This window comes from Micrasema longulum, unplaced genomic scaffold (assembly GCF_059751315.1).
Source record: "Micrasema longulum isolate JH-2025_06_02 unplaced genomic scaffold, ASM5975131v1 h1tg000930l, whole genome shotgun sequence".
Lineage (NCBI taxonomy): Eukaryota > Metazoa > Arthropoda > Insecta > Trichoptera > Brachycentridae > Micrasema > Micrasema longulum.
Genome location: NW_028278121.1, coordinates 247,413 through 253,412, shown reverse-complemented (window position 1 = coordinate 253,412; position 6,000 = coordinate 247,413).

Here is a 6,000-nt window from a genome sequence, read left to right as displayed (position 1 = left end):
TAAACCAATCAGTTTGAGAAAGTTACAAGTACGTAGATATATTCTAGGTTTTAATACAGAATCTGAAAATTAAACACAAAAATTTGGAGCAAAAATTAACTAAAAATCTACACTTTACTATAAAAAGAGGAAAGAAAATGGGAAAGACAATAGAAGAAGAAAGGAGCAACTCAAATATTTCGATGGTGACATTTCAATCTTGATTTAATTGTAAATAAAAAATGGACGTCTCTGACATAAGTGGGTAGATTATTCCATAATCAAGCAGCTACTACTGTGAAAAACGAGGCAAAAAAATCAGAGCGGGGAATGAGTACGGTTCTCTCGTTACCAGAACGAAGAGATGGTTCATGTAGTGACAGAGGTTGGAAGAGCTCTCTCAGATAAATAGCTGAAGTGGGGCTTATCGACATATTAATACATAGACGCCCCCTTAACTGTAAAATATTTTAAAAAGTAGTGACCCGATAACGTACCCATGGTTACTAAGTTTGTTTATTTCTACCAGGGCTGCATAATTACAGCTTACATTCATTATATTTTGAACATGTATTCCTATCAGTGCAGCTTTGTAAGTAAGAAAAGCTTCGTAATTACGCCGCTAGGATATTGATTGGTTTAAGCTTTGTTAATCACTCATGAACAAATTTTAAATCCTTTTGACTTCATTTTTTTAAAAGGTTTTTAGACGTTTTCATGACACAAACATGCATTTTGGTTTCGATTCTAAATGTCATGCCTTGCTGGCTGGCGGTCGAAAAACGGCTAAATACGTAAATACGAATTGGGCATTACTGAGTGTTTGGACATGGGTTAAGTGTCATTACTTTTTAGGGCTAAGTGCATGTCTTTGTGTTTTAATTTGACAATGACTAGACGCCCTTTTTTGTAAATCTATGCGAAAATAAATAAATAAACAAAGAGTGCAATTTGTAGTTGCCGAAACTTGTCGGTTGTGCCAATAAAAAGTGGTTCATAAAACAAAGTTATTTTATTTATCTCTCAAAAATGTTTAGTAATATTTAAATATTTATATTTGTTTTATTTTTATATTTGATTATATATATATATATATATATATATATTTGATTTCTTATAAAAAAAAAAAAAAATAAACACCACATATTGAAATATTCTAATATGTAAAAATCAATTGTATTTATATATTTTTCTTATCAATTTATAATAATTTTTACAAGTTGTGATAGAAATATTAATTTATTTTGTATGGTATAAAATAAATCAAGAAACATTTATTTAAAGTCGAATGAATGACATTTAAATGTCTTTTTCAAGTTGTTTTACTTGGAAAAATGAATACATAAGAATGATGATTGATTTTTAATGAATAACATTGAATAACCTGTGACCTAAAAAATGAAAGGAATTTTTAGTCTAATTTCTATAATATTTTTCAAAGCAACCGAATTTTCAGAAATTTCTCCCCTTAAATTCAAGCAGCATAACATTTTAGGGGTTTGTTCCCCCTTTTTCCACTTTTATTAAAGTTTCTACATTTTATTAAAAGGATGTCCAATTTATCTTTAAAATAAAATGTATTATTTACAAGTTTTTTTTTACGAATTCCTAAAGAACCTATATAACTCAATTTATTGAGTCTATAATATATTTTTTATGCGAAGATGTATTGGAATTGTTTGAGGACGAATTAAATAATAAAAAGGCAGAAAGTTTCTATACTGTCCTGTCCATGAGCATTCAAATGAGGACAATGCGGTTTTGCGTGGTGGAGGGGTAATACATTCCTGCCTGTTTGTCTCTAGGATGATGTCTTGGTCCATTGTTCTGTTCTCCAAATTTCTCTTCACATGAGAACACTAGATCCGATGCTAGGACAGAACAGTATTGTATTGTCCCCGTGTAAAATTAATCATTTTCAAATTAGGCTTTTTTTTTTCAAAACTTTTTATTTTTTTTTAGCTTTATTTATTCATTTAATTTTATTTAATTTAATTTTATGTTATTTTATTTTATTTGATTTGATTTTATTTTATCTTATTTTATTTTATTTTACTTAACTTTATTTTACTTTACTTTACTTTACTTAATTTTATTTATTATGATATTTTATTTTATTTTATTTTATTTTATTTTATTTTATTTTATTTTATTTTATTTTATTTTATTTTATTTTATTTTATTTTATTTTATTTTATTTTATTTTATTTTATTTTATTTTATTTTATTTTATTTTATTTTATTTTATTTTATTTTATTTTATTTTATTTTATTTTATTTTATTTTATTTTATTTTATTTTATTTTATTTTATTTTATTTTATTTTATTTTATTTTATTTTATTTTATTTTATTTTATTTTATTTTATTTTATTTTATTTTATTTTATTTTATTTTATTTTATTTTATTTTATTTTGTTTTATTTTATTTTATTTTATTTTATTTTATTTTTTATTTATTTTATTTTTTTATTATTTTTATTAGTAGCCCCGTGGTATTGTTCGGATTCATTCAACTCTTCAAGCTTTTTTCCAACGTTTGGATAACAGCCTAAAAATTAAAATCCATTTTTGAATTCGATTTTTAAATTATCTTTTTAAAAATATCGCTATTGGCCTTTCCCGTCTCCTCTACTCCTCCCGAATTTCATGATTATTATTTTATTTAAGTCATGACTCACGACTGACAGCATATTAGATCAACTATGCACACACCTGTGAGAGGGAACTATCGACAGAATCACCCACCTGAAGACATTTTATAAAATGTCAAACGCTCGACAATGTAATGAAATTCTCGTATAGTAAATACCATCAAAATGTCCGTCTGAAGTTGATGATGTCACTACCTTGGAAGTAGATTTATCTTTCGAATCAGCATCAATAATTTTAAAAAGAAATTGCATAGTTACTAGAGGTGTTTAAAAAAACTGTTACTGTAGCAGAAAACTTGTAAAAAGAGATATAATAATTTCTCCATCTCACTCCACACCTACCATCAAGAACATAAAAAAAGTACTTTATTTATTAGATTCATATATTATATTTAGTAAACACTGTGAAAAATAAAATAGGATAATATTAATTAGTCAATTATACATTGATAAAGAATTATTTTTAGATTTGTATATATACTGACTAACCCAATAAGAAACTATAGACCTAAGGGGAAATTGAACACAAATATTTTACCGCGCGCAAAAAATATGTTTTTTTGCGCGCAGTAAAAATAAGAGCATTTAATTGTATGGCAAAGTTTCTTGAAAATGTACAATGTACATAGTCTACTAACAAATAAATAAAAAGCCCTGAACTTCCTCATTACACTAAAGCTGCGCTGCAGTACGCGGCACTCCATATCAAATTTTGTCGCGCCGCCGAGAGTCAGCACCAAAAAAGCTAGGCTATAAAAAAAATTTAACGCTTTTATTTATTTATAAATTTATTGCAAAAAAATATATATACATACTTAATAACAGGGAATCTTTATAAAATCAATCAATGTAAAATGAAAACGGAGTGTTCTCTGTTTATGATAGTCTCCATCTAACATGGCACAGCCTGTTCTAAGATCGAGATATATATATATATATATATATTGCTATATATGTATGGAGATAGATATATATATTGCTAAGTTGTTTCAGAAATACAATACTTAAAAAAATCATAGCGCCGATAACACGATAGATAAAAAATAAATATTTTTTTACTTAGTTTATAGTCTTTTATATATTTTAAAAATACATAACAGACTAAAAAAGTAAGAAATATTTTAAATTATTTTTGAATATTTAAAAAAATACTGAACTTCATCATTTCAAGAAGAAACAATGTAAAAGAAATTATTGTATAATGTATTTTGATTTTGATTAATAAATTAATAAATAAGTATTTTCTATCACACCACTGGTAAAGTCCTATAATTATTATGTCCTGTCTTGACCTTTCTAATATTCTTAGAGATGCATAAATGGCAAGGATCTTGAGCTCCAGCAATCTTAAAATTCCATTCCTATTTCCGTTCTGAAGCAACCTCTTGTTAGTTTAACCACTTATCTGATAATTGGATAAGCATTTTACCAGTTCTTTGTATTGACAGGCCTTCCTCACCTCAGTATACGAATTGGCCCGTTTTACATGATCTTCTAAATTAAAATAAATATGAAATTAAATACTATTTTTAAATTCATAAAATAATAATTAACGGTACAATTATTTAACAACATTATTTATTTTACAGTAGCATAGTGCTCATAACAAATAGACACAATGAAATATTAAAAAAACATTAAGATGGAACCAATGCTTCCGTAAAATTTATATTTCATAACATTCAAAACCTATTATTTTTTTAATCAATAAAATTGGCTTTAAGTTAACTAATCTTTTTAGTAACCATGACAGATATTTTTTGATTAGTTTGTTGTTAATCGTAGCGATATGAGATGGGTTCGATGTTCATTCATTAATAACTTCTAAAAAATTGCGACAAGTCCACACACAATCTCTCGTCTGGGCAATTACGCACGAACTGATCTAAAATTCACTGCTCTCTGTCTAATTCTGAAATGACTAACTGCGGTAATCTTTTGGTTTCTATAAGGCAGTTGGCCAGTTCTGAATTCACAAGTCAGCGCATGCGCAAATTGAGATCTGCAGTAGCTCTGTGAAAACAATTTTAACAGTGTTTTCGTTTTCCATTTCGTACATTGTGGCTGTTTTATAATTAACATGTTACAACAGACATGAAGAACATTATACAGAATGGAATATAAAAGTCTAGGCATCAATAGATGACCTGTCATTGGCTGGTTTAAGTGGCTACTTTACACACTGTTTTACAACAAATTATGCTATTAAATATAATTTTAAATAATGAAATATAACTCTTTTGGGCATAAATTATGGCAAAAATACGATTTTTGGTTTATTTCAAAGCACTTGATTCGAATTACTGTATTAGTAGTATAAGTATTTTTTTTCTCTCAAATGTACCTAATTTAAAGTGAATGCTTGTCTAATCAAAAATCCTAACTCTCGCCCCTGAACACACATTCGAAACATATTGGAAAACAGCATAAATTTATATTTCTTCAGTTTGAGAGTAACGGACGCCGTAGAAAGAGTGGCTAAGCATACGTGATCCTTTGCGGGACATGTTTCCAAATTAAAAGACCAAAGATGGACTGAAGGGTAGCCGAGTAAAGACCTCGTGAATACAAAAAACGAAGAGGGAGACCTTTCATAGATGGTCAGATGATATAATGAGAATTGCTGCTTACTGGATGCAGAAAAAAGTCAGGAATGTATGCAGGAATTTTTTTTTTTTAATAATTAAACTTCTTACCTAGCTGTACCTGTACCCTTTTCAATATAATTACAAGTTTTTTTTTAAACTTTCGCACCCACACACACGCACCCTCTCCCTCATTCATTCACGTACACACATTCACAAACACACCCATAAATACAAACGTCACACACGTACAATTACGTTAACTCTTTCTCTCTGGCTCTAGTATTGTTATTATATTACTATTTATATTTTTTATGTATTAGCTGTATAATAAAATAAAATAAAATAAAATAAAATAAAATAAAATAAAATAAAATAAAATAAAATAAAATAAAATAAAATAAAATAAAATAAAATAAAATAAAATAAAATAAAATAAAATAAAATAAAATAAAATAAAATAAAATAAAATTAAATAAAATTAAATAAAATTAAATAAAATTAAATAAAATAAAATAAAATAAAATAAAATAAAATAAAATAAAATAAAATAAAATAAAATAAAATAAAATAAAATAAAATAAAATAAAATAAAATAAAATAAAATAAAATAAAATAAAATAAAATAAAATAAAATAAAATTAAATAAAATTAAATAAAATTAAATAAAATTAAATAGAATAAAATAGAATAAAATAGAATAAAATAGAATAAAATAGAATAAAATAGAATAAAATAGAATAAAATAGAATAAAATAGAATAAAATAGAATAAAATAGAATA